This window comes from Eucalyptus grandis, chromosome 1, assembly GCF_016545825.1.
Source record: "Eucalyptus grandis isolate ANBG69807.140 chromosome 1, ASM1654582v1, whole genome shotgun sequence".
Classification (NCBI taxonomy): Eukaryota; Viridiplantae; Streptophyta; class Magnoliopsida; order Myrtales; family Myrtaceae; genus Eucalyptus; species Eucalyptus grandis.
Window position 1 is genome coordinate 35,835,280 of NC_052612.1, and position 19,254 is coordinate 35,854,533.

Consider the following 19,254-nt stretch of genomic DNA (forward strand, 5'->3'; position numbering starts at 1 on the left):
AATCCCCACTGTGGGATATTTAAAAGCTAGGCCACGTGCATTCTCCAGGACGACCTTCCAAGTCTCCGAGTTCACGTGCCTCGAACCTTGGGCCCACGTGCATTCTCTCAGGCGACCTTTTCGCCAAAGTGATGCATCAAGTCACCGAGACCACGTGCCCTTTTAGATGCCCGGGCCCACGTGCATTCTCTTAGGTGCATCTCACCAAAGCGATGCATCAATTCGCCGAGACCACGTGCCCTTTTAGATGCCATTCCGGAATGCTGGACCCACGTGCATTCTCTAAGGTACTCGCTTACCAAAGTGACGCATCAGATCACCGAGCCACGTGTCCTTTTAGATGCCAAATCCTGTCACCGAGCCACGTGCATTCTCCAGGACGACATACCGAGTCTCCGAGCCACGTGCATTCTCTCAGGCGACCTTTTCGCCAAGGTGACATATTCAACCACTGAACTCACGTGCATTCTCCAGGTGACATTCCAATTCACCGGGCACACGTGTCCTCTTTCAAGTGGTTACCAGTTCACTTTCAATATCGACAACCAATGCCCAACGATTTCTCAATCAAATAATTAAATCAAGTCAACAAAGCATTATAAATGCTTAATAACATACTTGGCCATTCACCAATCAATACTCAATCAAATAATTAAATTAACTCAACAAAGCATTATAAATGCTGAATAAACATACTTGGCCATTCACCAATCGATAATTCAATCTCAATCGATTCCAATCAATTTAGGGTAAATCCCTAAAATATCACAATTTACTCAATTCCATACAACGTAGAACTCAAATAAATAAACGGACTGCGCCACGACGATCGGCACGAGATTTCGGTCATCGGCCATCAAAATCTTAATTTCCGAAAAATAATTAATTTATTTATTAATTTCGAAAATTAAATAATTAATATTAAAAATTCAATTTAGCTCAAAATAAAGCCCGATTACATAAACGGACTTCACCACAGTCATCAGCATAATTTTCCGGTCCCGAGCCATCTCAGTTGAATTTTCAGAAAATAAATAATTATTTAATTTAATTCCGAAAATTAATATTTAAATACAAAAATATCCACTTAGGCCCGAAAAGCCTAATTGGAGCCCACTAAGGGTCGGGAAAATCCCGAGGCACTTTCAATAATTAGTAGACCCCGTCTACTTGCTAATTACACAATCAATTTATCTAAATCACATCACAATTGACTAATAATTGCTAATTTATTCTAATCTAACAACCTAAACATAATTAATTAAATCTAAACCAGCTTAAAGCATAATTAGCCACTAATCCTGGATTAGTGAGATTACTCACCAAATCGCGCACAAATCGGATCAATCCGACGGCGGCGACGCGAGGAACGATTCTTCCCAAAGCACCGCTCGGGTTCGGGGCCGGGAAACGGCCCAAAACGGGCCCGAACCAGCTGGAAACCCATTTCGTGGGTCTGCTGGAATGGCTGGAAAACACACAAACAGCAACCTACAACCACGGCAAGGGCGGCAAGGCGCGGGGAAGGCCGGTGGAGGTCCGGCGAGGTCAAATGGCGGCCGGAGATGGCTGGACGGCGGGAATGTGGGCCGAGCAGAGGCCGGATTGCACGAGGAAGGGGTGGCAGCACGCGACGAACTCGGGCGTGCGCGGACGGCGAGACGGTGGCCTGGCGGCGAGTTGCGGCGGTGCGGTTCGGCCCGTGCGGCGGCGATGGGCGACGGGCTGCTGTCTCGGCTTCTTCCATTTCGGTTCTGCTCGCCCGAAGAAGAAAGAAGAAGAAGGGGTTCGGTCACGTGGGGTTGGGGGAAGAAGAGAGAGGAGAGAGAAGAGAGAGAAGATAAGCTTGGACTAGTCAAAGGGAAGAGAGAGAAAAGGTGGGCGGTGGGGAGGCTACGCACAAAGGGGGAGGGGAAAAAGGGGGAAGGAGAGAGAAGATAGAGAGAAAAAAAGAGAAAAGGGAGAGAGAGAAAAATAATTCAAATAATAATACTTCTCTTATTTCTTTTCTTTTTCTCTTTCCCTTTCACTTTCTATTTTCTTTTGGTCTTCAAATCTTCCTCCGATAATTTCTTTCTTGAAATTTCGGACTCGGCAATAAATTGATAGACGATGAGACGGTCCTAAAAATGAATTGTGACACGTCCGAATATTCGATTCCCAAAACCGAATTAAATTTCATGATTAAAATCGACCGGACGCGATTTTAGTCCAATCCAACCAATTAGGTAGCTTTTAGGGATTTTACCGCGGTTATATCCCTTAACGGCTTCACCCAATAGGTTAGCTAACTCGTGAGTGATCAGCTCAGAGAAAAAGGACCATAGGCACGTCGACGAAATGCACATTTCATTTTATCGAAACGGGGTCGAATTTCAGGATGTCACAACTCTTCCCCTCTTATAAAAATTTCGTCCTCGAAATTTAAACCCTTTCACACTTTGCTCAAAAAGGTGGGGGTATAATTGTCTCATCGACTCTTCAGTCTCCCAAGTCGCTCCTTCAACACCGTGGTGCCGCTGCACCACTTTGACCAACGGAATGGTCTTTGTACGCAGAACTTGCTCTTTGCGATTGACAATTTGAGCCGGGCTTTCCACGTATGACACACGGTCATCCACGTCCATTCTCGAAATTGAGCACGTGGGTCGGGTCGCTCATACTTCCTTAACCTCGACACGTGAAAGACGTCATGCACTTGCGCCAAACTTGGCGGCAACGCAAGACGATACGCTAGGTTTCCGATTCTTTCAAGAATCTCAAACGGACCTACGTACCTCGAACTCAGCTTGCCTTTCTTACCAAAGCGCAAAGTTCCCCTCATTGGTGACACTTTCAGACAAACGTGATCACCATCTTGGAATTCCAAAGACCTTCGACGCTTATCTCGCATAACTTTTCTGCTTGCTCGCGCTGCCTTTAATCTGTCTCTCGATCACGCCACAGCATCTACCGATTGTTGAACCAACTCTAGGCCTGTTATCTTCCTTTCTTCAACTTCATCCCAACACACTAGAGTTCTCGCATGCTCGCTAGACAACGCTTCAAATGGAGCTATCTTGATGCTCTGCTGATAACTGTTGTTGTAGGCGAATTCCACCAGATGAAGTTAATCCTCCCAACTTCCTTTGAAGTCTATTACACACGCTCTCAGCATGTCTTCAAGAGTCTGAATTGCCCTTTCAGACTGGCCACCCGTCTGAAGATGATACGCTGTACTGTACTGAAGCTTTGTACCTAAAGCACTATGCAAGCTCTTCCAAAAAGCAGTAAACCTCGGGTCTCTATCAGATGTTATCGTAACCGGCACTCCATGCATACGAACCACGACGCACATATGGTCCGCGCGTCTATCCGCACTCAGCCCTTTCGAACCGCAATGAAGTGAGCCGACTTTGTCACTGTCGACTACTACCCAAATCGAATCATTCCCTTCGACTCCTTGGTAGTCCGGTCACGAAGTCCATCGTGATATGTTCCCATTTCCACTGGGATCGCGAGAGGTTGCGAAGTCCTCCCGCTTGCAATGCTGGGCTTTTACTTGCTGACAAGTCAAACACTTGGCCACATGCTTGGCGATGTCCGCCTTCATACCTGACCACCAGTAGTGTTGACGCAAATTCTGATACATTTTAGTGCTTCCAGGATGAATGCTATAACTGTTACGATGTGCTTCAGATAAAATTTCTTCTCTAAGCTTAACATCGTTAGGTACAACCAAACGTCCTTGGAACCCTAGAGTTCCGTCATCAGCAATCTGAAAATCAGCTTTTCTTTTCTCGGTATCCTCTTGAAGAATTCTCTGCATGTCTGGATCTATCGGTTGAAGCTGCTTGATCCTGACTTGGACATCCGGCTCAATTCTGAGGATGGCCATAAAACTTGAGAGGTGGCCTACCTCAAATTTGAATTCCGAATCTCGAGCTCTCTCGATTAAGTTCCACTCCTCAATCAAGATTTGTGCTATTGAAGACTCCCTACTCAATGCATTGGCAACCTTATTTGCCTTTCCCGGGTGATATAAAATATCACAGTCATAATCCTTCAACAATTCCATCCATCGACACTGTCTCATGTTCAACTCCTTCTGAGAGAACAAATACTTGAGACTCTGATGGTCCGTGAAGATCTGAAACTTTTCCTCACACAAGTAGTGCCTCCAAATCTTCAACGCGAATATGATGGCTGGGAGTTCTAAGTCATGCGTTAGGTAATTCCATTCATGAGATCTCCACCAACGGGAAGCGTATGCAACAACTCTGCCATGTTGCATTAGCACGCAACCTAATCGCCTGAATAACGCATCACTATAGATCTCGAATCCTCCAGGATCAGATGGAATCCTCAGCACAGGTGCAGTAGTCAGCTTTTCCTTCCCTTCAGCTCTTGGAAACTACGCTCGCACTTGTCTGACCATACAAATTTTCTCTTCTTTCTTCAGGAGCTTTGTCAGAGGCGACGCTATTGATGAGAACCCTTCCACAAACCGTCTGCAATAACCTGCTAACCCCAGAAACTTCTGATCTCTGACACTGATGTCGGTCTCGCCAATTGATCACGGCTTCTATCTTGCTCTGTCGACGGAGATTCCTTCTCCGGAAATCACATGACCTAAGAACGCAACACGAGCCAACCAAAACTCGCATTTGCTAGACTTAGCATACAGCTGATGAGTTCTTAAGGTCTGAAGCACTAATCTCAGATGATTCCCATGCTCTTCATCACTTCTCGAATAGACTAAGATATCATCAATGAACACAATCACAAACTGATCCAGATATTCCTTGAACACTCTAATTGTCAAATCCATGACAGCAACTGGAGTGTTCACCAAGCCAAACGATCTTACAATATTCTCGTAAAGACTATACCAAGTACGAACAGCTGTCTTTCGTACAACCTCCTTCCTGGTTCGTAATTGACGACTTCATAATCTCAAGTCGACCTTTAAAACATCGATACTCTTTGTAACTAGTCACATCATTCATTGATCTTTGGCAAGGAACACTTGTCCTTGATCTTCCCTAATTGAGTTAACAATAGTCGATGCACACTCGCAATAAACCATCTTTCTTCTTCTCACAAACAAAACTGATGTTTCCCCAAAGTGATGCACCGATACACACGAATTCCTCATTCATCAATCTTCACATCTGCATCTTCAATTCAACCAATTCAGACAACGACAGCTGGTAAGAAGCCTTCGAGAATGGCTCTATCCTGGTGCTAGCTCAATTACAATTTCAAACTCTCTTTCTAGCAGTAACTCAAGCAATTCCTTTGGAACTATCTTAGAAATTTTCTGTATCACGGCCACCTTCTTCTCATTCTATTTCTCAACCGACACATCCACTACTGTTGTCGATCAATCTTGGCAACCTTTGTCTAACAAACGGATTGTCTTTAGCCAACGAGATTAATGAAATCAAAATTCTTTTCGACTCTTAATAATCTTGCTATTTTCGCAAGCTAATAGACTAAACCGGATTATTCCATGAACAAGGTTCATCATCACAAGATGCTCCATAAGCCCACACTATTCATGTGGCATTAATTTCACACTTCAGCAACTAATCAAGCACAATTGTTGCTAATGATTTCCCTTTCTCACTTTTACTTAACAATTTAAGTTCAACCAACTCAGCACAAACTCAGCTACGATGATCGATAAGATCACCTCCAACACATTCTTTCTCTAATCGGTGCAAGATCAATTCTACTCCCCTTCCTTTCGCCATCCTAGTGGCGTTCTACCCATGATAGCGATGCCTATGCTACCTTGGACTTCCACGACAATCCTTCACTTGATGGCCATGCTAGTCATCATCACAACATGTTCTAGTCATCCTCGGACACTGGATTTATCCATGCTTCCTTCTACAATTCTGACACTTATCTGGTGCATCTTCTATTTTCTATTAGGCGAAGGCATGCACTCTTTCTGGTTGCCCCATCATTCTGCTAGGACCACTCTTGACCAGATATCCCTGTTAACTATACTCCAAATAAATTCGCATCCTATGAAGGACATAATACCGATCTCCATCATCACGTCCGAAAACAACCCGATCTATTATGCTCGAGCTGACTTGACTATCCCACCCTTCCTCGTGAGTGGAATAGAATTTTCTCTCAACCTCAGTCTTTTCCCTGACCGATTTCCATTTCTGCCTGAACTGGATCTATACCTCAACTCGAATGCCATGACTCGCTCCTGGATCACACCTCCACTCTGAATCTCAGCATGCAAGGCGACAACAACGGTTGCGATAGCGACAACAACAACAGCGGCTTGATCCTGAGCTTGCTGGCTCATCCAGTTCCCAAGGAACACTAGCATCAGAACGATCCTATCGAACTTAGGATCATTCGACGCTGCTACACTAGTACCAACCTCGCGGTGGTACTCTTACACTGAGCAGCCGCAGCCAACACTCGCCACAACCACCTCAGGTACGACCTTTGTCGTGCATCATCCCGAGTCACGAGAGGACATTGTCCTCCCACTAGGAGTTCTCAGCTCCCGCTCGCTCATGGTTCGTCTTACACCGCAACCCGTCTTCCAAATCCACACCGGATTAGAAGATGAGCGATCCACACACAACAAACAAATTTAGCATTCAACTAACACGGACATGCATCAGCATGAATTTAAAGGCCTTTCCTACTAACTATCCCATGGTCAACGCTCCTTATCACTCCAATCTTCAACCTCGCTCTGATACCACTTAAACTGGATGTCACGCCCCGATCCTCGGGCACGCACACATCCTTCTACCTTGGTCGATTTTATAATGCGATATCCCAGGACTATGTATCGCCGACCCTTTCATTTATTAAGCACATGCGGAAGCAGTTAAAATCCCCAGACAATAAAACGATGGGATAGAAAAGCAGGGCCATATATTTCATATTGAAATTCATAACCAAACTTTTATACAAACCATAAACCACTTTGAAACTATTCACATCAAAATGGATTCTCAAAAGAAGACAGGAACTTAGACAAACTAGGCCGTACTCAAGGCCCCTCTCAGGATTGCCTTCTTCCTTCAAAAATCTTTTTCCTTAAGATTCGCCTCCGAGTCTTCCTTCTCGGATTCCTCCTTCTCAGCTCTTCAGCGGGGTCCTGAAATGGTTTTCCCCAAACTGGGATGAGACTACGTCTCGCCGAGTTCTACCCCACTAAGCCCGATTAGATAAACTATTATACTACAGGCTGCCTAAACACGCACAGGGCAGAGGACTTACCTTGGCCTCGATCCCACCCGCAAGTCAGTACAATTCATAATAGGCACCCAAGCAATCATATCACCGATCGAAGCATCGATCAAATCGACCTAGTCGATTATATTCCAACAAGACCACTCACGGTCATTTCCATTCAGGCAATCAATTCACAACATCAAATCAAAGCATCGACCTAGTCGATTACATGCCAAACAAATCAATCCCCACTGTGGGATATTTAAAAGCTAGGCCACGTGCATTCTCCAGACGACCTTCCAAGTCTCCGAGTTCACGTGCCTCGAACCTTGGGCCCACGTGCATTCTCTCAGCGACCTTTTCGCCAAAGTGATGCATCAAGTCACCGAGACCACGTGCCCTTTTAGATGCCGGGCCCACGTGCATTCTCTTAGGTGCATCTCACCAAAGCGATGCATCAATTCGCCGAGACCACGTGCCCTTTTAGATGCCATTCCGGAATGCTGGACCCACGTGCATTCTCTAAGGTACTCGCTACCAAAGTGACGCATCAGATCACCGAGCCACGTGTCCTTTTAGATGCCAAATCCTGTCACCGAGCCACGTGCATTCTCCAGACGACATACCGAGTCTCCGAGCCACGTGCATTCTCTCAGCGACCTTTTCGCCAAGGTGACATATTCAACCACCGAACTCACGTGCATTCTCCAGGTGACATTCCAATTCACCGGGCACACGTGTCCTCTTTCAAGTGGTTACCAGTTCACTTTCAATATCGACAACCAATGCCCAACGATTTCTCAATCAAATAATTAAATCAAGTCAACAAAGCATTATAAATGCTTAATAACATACTTGGCCATTCACCAATCAATACTCAATCAAATAATTAAATTAACTCAACAAAGCATTATAAATGCTGAATAAACATACTTGGCCATTCACCAATCGATAATTCAATCTCAATCGATTCCAATCAATTTAGGGTAAATCCCTAAAATATCACAATTTACTCAATTCCATACAACGTAGAACTCAAATAAATAAACGGACTGCGCCACGACGATCGGCACGAGATTTCGGTCATCGGCCATCAAAATCTTAATTTCCGAAAAATAATTAATTTATTTATTAATTTCGAAAATTAAATAATTAATATTAAAAATTCAATTTAGCTCAAAATAAAGCCCGATTACATAAACGGACTTCACCACAGTCATCAGCATAATTTTCCGGTCCCGAGCCATCTCAGTTGAATTTTCAGAAAATAAATAATTATTTAATTTAATTCCGAAAATTAATATTTAAATACAAAAATATCCACTTAGGCCCGAAAAGCCTAATTGGAGCCCACTAAGGGTCGGGAAAAATCCCGAGGCACTTCCAATAATTAGTAGACCACGTCTACTTGCTAATTACACAATCAATTTATCTAAATCACATCACAATTGACTAATAATTGCTAATTTATTCTAATCTAACAACCTAAACATAATTAATTAAATCTAAACCAGCTTAAAGCATAATTAGCCACTAATCCTGGATTAGTGAGATTACTCACCAAATCGCGCACAAATCGGATCAATCCGACGGCGGCGACGCGAGGAACGATTCTTCCCAAAGCACCGCTCGGGTTCGGGGCCGGGAAACGGCCCAAAACGGGCCCGAACCAGCTGGAAACCCATTTCGTGGGTCTGCTGGAATGGCTGGAAAAACACACAAACAGCAACCTACAACCACGGCAAGGGCGGCAAGGCGCGGGGGAAGGCCGGTGGAGGTCCGGCGAGGTCAAATGGCGGCCGGAGATGGCTGGACGGGCTGGAACAGGGGCTGAGCAGAGGCCGGATTGCACGAGGAAGGGGTGGCAGCACGCGACGAACTCGGGGCGTGCGCGGACGGCGAGACGGTGGCCTGGCGGCGAGTTGCGGCGGTGCGGTTCGGCTCCGTGCGGCGGCGATGGGCGACGGGCTGCTGTCTCGGCTTCTTCCATTTCGGTTCGCTCGCCCGAAGAAGAAAGAAGAAGAAGGGGGTTCGGGTCACGTGGGGTTGGGGGAAGAAGAGAGAGGAGAGAGAAGAGAGAGAAGATAAGCTTGGACTAGTCAAAGGGAAGAGAGAGAAAAGGTGGGCGGTGGGGAGGCTACGCACAAAGGGGGAGGGGAAAAAGGGGGAAGGAGAGAAGATAGAGAGAAAAAAAAAGAGAAAAGGGGAGAGAGAAAAATAATTCAAATAATAATACTTCTCTTATTTCTTTTCTTTTCTCTTTCCATTTCCCTTTCGATTTTCTTTCGGTCTTCAAATCTTCCTCCGATAATTTCTTTCTTGAAATTTCGGACTTGGCAATAAGTCGATAGACGATGAGACGGTCCTAAAAATGAATTGTGACACGTCCGAATATTCGATTCCCAAAAACGAATTAAATTTCATGATTAAAATCGACCGGACGCGATTTTAGTCCAATCCAACCAATTAGGTAGCTTTTAGGGATTTTACCGCGGTTATATCCCTTAACGGCTTCACCCAATAGGTTAGCTAACTCGTGAGTGATCAGCTCAGAGAAAAAGGACCATAGGCACGTCGACGAAATGCACATTTCATTTTATCGAAACGGGGTCGAATTTCAGGATGTCACATGGACGAACTCCACTAATATCATTATCTTGATCCAAGGTTTCAAATAGGGAGTAATCTTCCCCTATTTCGCCCTTCTTAGGAAATTCATCCACTAAGAATGTGACATCCTGTGATTCAAATTCAGTTATACTCCAACTTTCCTGCTCACCTATGAACACATATCCTTTCAAGTATTCGGAATATCTCATGAAAATACTCTTATTTCCTTTGGGACCCAATTTCCTAAACTTGTGAGAGGACTCATGAGTATAGGTAGCACAACCCCATAACTTAAGAAAACTTAAGTCCGGTTTTCTACCTGTCCACAACTTATATGGAGTGGAAGCAATTGATTTGGAAGGCACCCGGTTAAGTATATAGGTAGCAGTTAACAACACATCACTCCAAAATGTGATATGTAAGTTAGCATGCGCCATCATGGACATAACCATTTCCAATAGGGTTCTGTTTCTTCTCTCTGCAACACCATTTTGTTGAGGAGTATATGGAATAGACAACTATATTTCTATTCCTTTTTATCACATTATCTTCTGAACTCATCAGATAAATATTCTCGACCTCGATCGGATCTCAATACTTTTATTTTCTTGTCTAATTGATTTTCTTCCAAGTTCATAAACCTTTTGAAACAACTTATACTTCAGATTTATGAGAAATCAAATAAACATATCCGAATCGAGTATAATCATCTATAAAAGTGATGAAATAAATAGCCCCATGCCTTCCTCTCACATTCATTGAACCACAAACGTCAGAATGGATTAAATGCAGAGGAACGTCAACTCTTTTTCCTTTTCCAAATGGTTTACTTGTCGTTTTCCCTTCTAGGCAATACTTACATATGGACAAATCGACTTTTTCAATATTGCCCAACAAGCCCTCTTTGGCTAGTCTATTCATATGTTGTTGGCCAATATGACCAAGTCTAGCATGCCACACATTCACATCATTATCACATGAAGTAAAAGACGTGAAACAAGGGAATAACATATTGATATCACCACAATCAACATTCAGTACAATAAAACCATCTAGAAAGTGAACACAACCATAGTAGTTTGTATCTAAACACAAATTTACACCTTTATTATGGAAGTTCATACCAAAATCAAGCTTAACCAACATAAAAAACAGACACTTAAATTTCGACGAATCTCCGGAGCATATAGAATATCATGTAGGAACAAGTTGCGTCCACCACGCATGTTCAATTGGCAGGTGCCAATCCCTTTAACTTCAGCTCTGGAGCTGTTTCTCACATAGATCCACTTAGTTCCAGTTGGTATCGTCGGAATTCCACGAAGGATTCTCTATCCTTCGCTACATGATCTGTCTTTCCTGAATCTACAGTCCACAAAGGATTGGATTCAGCCAATAATTCAGAACTTGACACAAAAGTAAAGTTCTCAAATGTACAAAAGGTGTTTACCTTCTTTGGCTCACGACAGTCGCGAGCATAGTGACCCTTCTTGTCACAATTGTAACACCTCACCCTTGACATTTTCTTCACTTGAGGACGTTTTCCTCTCTTGTGTTGGTTAACTCTTGATCTCTTGCAATAAGGACTTGATCCTTTGCATTCCCACATATTGAACGAATCAATACGATTGCGCTTAGAACTCAAAGCCCTTTCTAAGCTAGAACTAGCATTGCAAATTTCTATTTTCAGCTCACATGCCGTTAAGCGGTCCTTTACCAGCTCAAGGTGGCGCACAGCATCCTCAAGATCTTCCATAACATGGTCAAGAGCTTCTAGTGCTTCTTGCTTTTCCAGTACATATTGAATCTTCATATTCAATATTCCACAATTGTTGCCGTTCATATCAGCAATTACGTTCTTAGTTGCTGAATCATCGATCTGAACACATCAGACTTATATGCACGAATAATTAATGCCTATCATTTATGCATCCCTTTTTGCACAGACCCATCATATTAATGAACAATTTCAAGTAAGGTTTTAGAATCAAAATGTCACTACGTTTCCAATCATCCTCCAAAATCCTAACTTAAAACTATCATTAATATGATTGTCATATGCAAAATCAATTCGTGAAGCTACAAAAACTTCTAAACTATCCACAGCTAATTACCCACAGCAACCAGCAATAACAGAAAGCAACATATAATTGATATCCAATAAAACAATAATGCTTTCAACATAATACAATAATCCATTACACTAAGTAATATACACAGAAGAAAATATCGACATAGAAAAAGATATTCACACTCAATAACATCCCAAACTAATCTAAGAAATAATTAGGGAATGTCCCTTCTAATCTATTAGTCAAAACATCTGAGAAAACTGAAGGCACATTTGCCAACCATGGAAAAACTTTTGGAGAGCTCTCATGTCGCCACCAAGGCGCATTCACTCTGCGCCATGTGGTGCTCAATCTAAGGGTTGAAGTTTTGGCCAACTCAATCCTATAGTACTCTCTTACAAAAGCTTCCACTAGCCCCCTGTAATCCGGGACCACGTTAACCTCCCATAGCCGATCTAACACTGCTTGCCATATAGGTGGAAGAGTGTTCATCAAAGCCGGCACATTCTCAAAGTCCGGCATAAGATAACCATTCCAGATGATTTCATATATCATCTGATTGACCTTGACCATATGTGATACTAAATCACCATCAAGCCACCGATAATCGCCTAACTCTTTCATCAGCCTTTTCGTCTAGCTCTTCCTTCGTCCGTTCTCGGGATTGCGGGTATCCGTGCATAACGCATCATAGTTCCCGCAACAAATGCGAACTAAAATAGATCACTTTTAATCCACAATAAACAAAATGGAAAATACATGATTTCCATGATTCATGCAACAAATGCAGAATAAAAAATGAATTACCTATAACCCACACAGACATAATTGAAAAAGAAACAAATTCCTTTTTTTTTTTTGGGTCAACGGTCAAAGTCAACGGTCAACGGTCGGTCAACGGGTCAACGGTCAAGTCATCGGACCAGTCAGACCGGTCGGGCCGGTTCGCTCGAACAGCCTGCACGTGCCGCGCTCGTGCGCGGGCTGACGTCACGCAGACGTCATCCCGCACGTGCCGCGCGCGTGCCGGGCATCGCGGTTCGGGTCGGGTCGCCGGCCAGTGACCGCCCGGCCAACCGGCGTCATTGCTGACGTCATCGGTGACGTCATCAGTGACGTCACCCCCAACGGTTACTGACCGTTGGGTGACGTCATGCTGACGTCAACACGTGTCGGTCCGTTGACCAGCGCGTGCCGGTTTGCCAGCCGCCGGCGCCCATGCGCCGGTTCGCCGCCGGCGCGTGTGGCGCATGCGCTGGCCGATGCCAGCGCTTCAAGTGCGTGGCGCCCACATGCAGTGGCTTCTGGCCGTGCGTGTGGGCGCGTGCGGCGTCCTCCGGCGACGCACGACATGTCGTCGGACTCGTCTCGACGAGCCCTTTCTCCCAGTGTCTTCGGAATTCGATTTCGACTTACGAAAACTCAGAAAAATGGCCGAACAGCGCTCGGGTGTCGGGATTTTCTCCCCGATCCGTACGGCCGAAGGTTTTCGCGAAAAATCAATCAAAAAACGTCAAACAAGTCGGGAAAAACGTGAACTAGGGCTCTGATACCAATATTGGGAATAACGGATCCCCGAAAACCGGATTCGACACTAAATCGAACCCCTAAATCAATGCGGAAGACGAAGCCCGGGAAAACACGTATCACCGATCGTAAAGCACACCACGGAGTTGAGCGTACCTTGTTAGCCACAAATTAGACACCGACGCCGATAAGAGGAAGAAAATCTGGCCCTGTTCAATCCGATGAAGCCTTGAAGGGAAGACAGTGTCGCCGTTTGCTTACTGTTTTTGTTTTAGGGGGGAGAGAACGTTGGAGAGAAGAAGACGTACGTTCATCAAAACGTTGTCATCTCTCTCTCTCTCTCTCCTCCCTTTTATACCTTCCCCCATCCACGGGCCTTATTCCCGTGGGCCGGGCCTTTTGGGCCCAGCATGGGCGGACGGGCCTTTAGCCCATCACCAATAAAAACATCAGTTTTTGAGGAAGTTCAATGAAGAATTGCTAAAACTAGGGATGCGCTTTGATTTCCAAAGAGGGCTATGAAAAGGCAACCGGCATCACGTTTCAGGTCCATAATGCAGAATAAATTGGTGGTGTCTTGTGTGGATGCAAGTTTCTTAGCCAAGTTGTGCTGCAGAACACATTGTTATGAATACTGATGAAAAGCTAAATTGATGGTTTTGCTGGGAGTCTTACTGACTGACCCGATTAGTTTCTTGCAGCGATGGTAGCTTATCAGATTGGGTTTTCTGTGTAGTTAAGATAGTGAAGGTTTTCAAAGCCCTTTTTTCTTTGCGACAATTACTTGCAGGAGAATTAGAATGTGCTTATGGGTTTCTAGGTGGTAAATCAACTGAGCTAAACTCAGCAGGATGGTCTGTAATATTCCTGCTAACAAAATCATTCTCCAGTCTGTGGGAAACTTGTGATACAGAAGTTATAGTGTCTATTTTGTGCAATGTTCTCTCAGACTGAAGGAAACTCAGAATGTTGCTTTCACAACTTTCTAAGGTGGCTTCTAGGGTCTGCTTGGACCCAAATTTGTAATTTCCAAGTTATGTTGTGTTGCTTTAGAACCATTTACTATTCAAAAGTGAGAACTTTAGTGTTATTAATTTTATCGTACAGCAAATCAATGCAAGTGGGTAACCCTCTGCTTATCAGCAATATTCACGTCTTCCTTCGTGTGTATGACAGGCTATCAATCATGTAGCTCCTTTGTCTCTGCAGGTTTAAATGTCTCCTATTCCAGCTCAGTTCTTGGTGATGAACACAATGCTTTAGTTTCAATAAAGAGAAGTGCTGTGACTCCAAAAATCTCGCCCAGTGCAGAACCTCAACCTTTTCTTCCTAGTTTAGCTCCTGCACCATTGATTCCATTCACAAATGCCACTGTGCCCAAATTATCAGGTGCGATTCACTTGCTCAAATACCATAGGAACAAAGGTTTGCCTAAACAATGTCACTTATGCTTGGCTAAAAGTATCCCGCGTGTGCTTGGGGCAAACGACGCTGAGTTTCCTGAGTATGACTATTGTGGAAAGCTTCCCAATTACCATGCTTTTAGAGCACCCTTTTCTTTTAGTTAGCTTTTGACCTGAATATTGAAGCTCCCATTTGCATCACTTCTTCTCGAATCACGTACAACAGTGGATTATTCATGGACACGTGACAGGATTTTGGGCAATGATGCAGGGTAACTGCATCCATGATTGCAAACTGATGTGAAATGTGACAGTTACTCTGGCATTGACTAAACCCTGTGTCTTCTTTGTACGAGAGTTTGAAGCATCCTGCATTTTCTTGTGTCCACACAGATTTTGGTCAATCAAGGCCTATCCCACTTGACTTTCTTGACTGGAGTAGAACTATCTTTTTGTGGAGGGCAGTGCACATGGCCTAATTTTCTACTGGTTTTGGTTTTGGTTCATCAGGACTTTGCAGCTTGAATTTTTCAGCGGCACAAAGCATCATGAGTATAACAGCGACGGACTGTTGGGCTTCATTTGCGCCATATTTAGCTAATGTGGTATGTTGTCCTCAGTTTGATGCCACGCTGGTCATTCTCATGGGGCAGTCTAGTAAAAACTCTGGGATGCTTGCTTTAAATGCAACTCATTCCAACCATTGCCTCTCAGATGTTCTAACAATCCTAGAGGCTCAAGGTGCCAATGGAACTCTTCAAAGCATATGCTCTGTTTCTCCTGCAAACCTCACCGCAGCCTCCTGCCTATCACTGATGTCAATGAGTTTGAGAGCAGCGTGGACACCTCAAGACTTCTAACTGCTTGTCAAAAAATCGATCCTGTCAAGGAGTGCTGTGACCAAACTTGCCAAAACGCAATTTTAGATGCAGCCCAGAAACTATCCTTGAATGGCATGTCGAGTTCAGATGGGAATCCTATCTCACCTGAGCACTCAAATAACGTTGATGATTGTAAGAATATTGTCCTGCGATGGTTGGCGAGTAAACTGGATCCCTCCTCCGCTAACAATGTCCTTAGAGGCCTCTCCAATTGCAATACAAACAAGGGTAAGCATGCATCTGAATGTGTAATTAATTGGATGGCTAATGTTTGTTGAATTTTCCCCCACCCGCGGCTTCTTTAGCAAGCTTTGCCAGCTGCTTCCCTCCTTCGGCTTCTCCTCTTTTCTCCCCTTCGACGCCGACTCCATCGGTTCCTGCTTTGCTTTTCATTTTCCTTCTTTTCTTCCGTCGAAGCAGCTCTCTCTCCACCAAAATCTCTCTTGTAGCGCTTTCTCTCCACCGAGACAACGCCTGCAGCTACCACACGTCCGCACGCCTCCACACCTCTCCATTGTAGCCACATCTTCTTTCATTCTCAGCCTCCACCGAAGCAACCCTCTACCCCAGCGAATCGAAGTCCAGCAGCACCGAAGCATTTCACCGCCTGCCACACGTCCGCAATTCAACTCCACCGAAACAGCCTCTGCCTTGCCGCGTGTTGTGCGTGTTGTTCCCTCTCCGTGCCCCAGCTTCTTCGAGACATCACGCCGGTCAACCCAGCAATGCCCGAAGCCCCATCGTTGACCCGTGCAGAGCCTGCATGCGCCAGCTGCCACCTTCGTCCGTCTCTCTCCAGCAAGCTTCGCGTTGTCACCAGCAGCTCCTTGCTGCTTCCTTGTTCGGCCCAGCTCACTCGTGCCAGCCCCACTCACAAAGCAAGCCCAGCCCGCAGCCCAAGCCTAGGACCAAGCCCAACAGTTGCTGTGGGCTTGCAAAGCCTTTTTGGCCCATCCCAAGTGTCTGTTGACGCCACCAAAAATTCGGGTTTCAGCCTTTGTCGCGGTAAAACGGTTTTCGCGCTAAAACGGTGAGTTTATGTACTAAACTCTACTTAGTAAGCTAATGACGTTTAAGGGGTGTTTAGTTTAAGTTAAGTAGGGACTAGGTGGTTAGTTAGATTAGATTAGTAATTTAATTAGTTAATTATGCATGTTAGGTGGTTAGAACGGCTTAGTTAGGGACTAGATAAGCTGTATTATTTATCTAGATTGGTTCGGTAATTTTTCCGGCCCGTTTCGGTATTTAATTGGGCATTTTCGGCTTAAGTTAGCCTTTTTAGAATTTAAATTGAATTATTTAATTAATTTTGGTAATTATTTAATTATTAAATATTTTTTGGAAATTAAACCGGAATAGCCGGTGACCGGAATTTCGTGCTGATTGCAATGATATGGTTAATTTCTGCAATTGAATGTTAAATTGTGCAAATTGAGTGCTGATTGGAATTTTGCGTATTTAATTCCAAAATTTGTGAATTTCGATATTTATTCAGAAAATCCCAAGTGTCGGGTTTTAACACTGAAAATGATTTTATATACTATATAAACCAAGTGGAATTTGAAAAAAAAGGTTATGAATTTTCCGGGTCTAATATGACCATGTACCCACACACGACTATTTTCATCGGGTGTTTTTAATACGAAGAAAATAGGCTAGGATTACTAATTTAATTGAGACATTTGAGTGCAATGCATGATATCCTAGGCCGAGATTGAATTGTCATGTATTGGTTAAGAGAACCCATCCTAAGCATTTACGCTGGACATTACCCTATATGGGATTTGGGTTGCACTAGAGTCTAGACCTATACTCCTTCGGGAAAGCCTTCTTTGAGAGACGTAGCCATGCTCAATGGGGTGAGACAATGCCTAGCTATGCTAGTAAATCGCTGAACTTCAAGTAGGTTATACCCTAGAGGGGCGTAATTATCAATTGGAACGCAAGTTAGAAATAGATGCGCCGGATTATGAGACAAAATCAAAATTGTGTGACATGGTATGGAACGTGTCATAACGATTTGGCCTTATAATCAGGACCCATGTAATTTATTGAGTTGAGTAAGGCGTTTCAATTGTGGCGTGCATCGATTTTATGCATGATGCATATGAACTGTGCTGACCTGCATGGTGAATTTGAGATGAGGTAAGTTTTTGTGATTGTATGATTGTGTAGTTAGGGCACCTCTTGGCGTATTACCCTCCTAATCGGGGTTTAGAGCGTGAACTCGCTAAGATTTATATTTCACCCCGTCGTGGGCTCAATTTATTTCAAGACCGTAGAGTGGAGGACCTGGAGCCGAGCTGAGGGTATCTGAGGTGTAGGTCGATAGGACAGTTTCTTTTTGTGAGGCAGCCTTTTGAAGTCTTTTGGTTATAGGCTTTTGTACTTGACTCAGTATGTTTATAAAAACATATTTTGTTTATGATTCCGTTTCCTACTCTTCTACCTCAAGTTGTTGATGTTGGGGGATTAAATAATTTGCTTCTGCATGTACAATAAAATGAAAGGGTCGGTGACTCGTCCTGGGAAATCGCAAATTTTTATCAACCACCAAGGGATGAGCACGCGCTTGGGATTCGGGGCGTGACAGATAAGGGATGTATGGATTCTCGAGAAGAGAGGAGCCGTGGGGTTCCCCCCGCCATGTTGTTTTTATTTTATGCCTTTGTTTAAATTGATTTTGCTTCCATAAAAGAAAACCCAAAAGATATATTTAAGTTGGATTAGATCCTCGTTGGAATAATGCCTATTTTAGGATAGTTTGCCTATTTAGATTAGACATTTTATTTATTCCAAATTTTTGAAATAAAAAACACCAAAACATTAATTTAGGACATTAGATTTTCCTTTTTGTTAATTTGAATTGCATGTTCAATTATTGGGCAATGTTAATTTTGAATTTTATAAAAAGCAAAAGAAAACATAAAAAATATTATGCGTGTATCACCTAGAATTAGGTCATTCCTTGCATGTCACCTAGTCATTTCATCTTTAGGATCACATGACATGTTAGGATAGTTGCATTTAATATTTTATTGTCATTAAATCATGATAAATAATTAATGACATGTGACATACAGTTTGCATAATAGGTTACACGTTACATGTCCTTTGAGTTAGGCATTTTGTGCGTTTGCATTCTGCGTAGACTTAGTTTCATTTATATAAGAGAAAATCCTAAAAAGTTGAGTGATTGCGTGTTAATTAGAAATCATATCTAGGGCTATTGATGTGAATTTTGAGCTAATATTGCAGATATTTTTATTGTTATGAGATAAATCTTGTAATATATTTATTATTTTATTTGATGTTAAATTTGTGGATTGTGTACCTGCATGGTTACCTCACATGCTAAGAAGTAATAAAATAAATTCAAGTTGTATGATAAAAAAATTTCATGAAAAGAATTATATCAAAAGTGTATTAAATAAATCTAGTATAACTAAGTTCTTGTATCCAAATTTTCTGGTTTGTAGGAGTAAAATAATTCTCCTGCAAATTATAAACTAATTAGTGATGATTTCTAAATAAAATTTATTTGCATGCTAAAAG

The 19,254-nt window shown here is 43.3% G+C and overlaps 1 pseudogene; it reads left to right on the top strand.

The window, feature by feature from the left end:
* LOC120286373 overlaps window positions 1-15,988 on the top strand; it is a 28,083-nt pseudogene extending 12,095 nt beyond the window's left edge.
* Window positions 15,989-19,254: the final 3,266 nt, after the last annotated feature.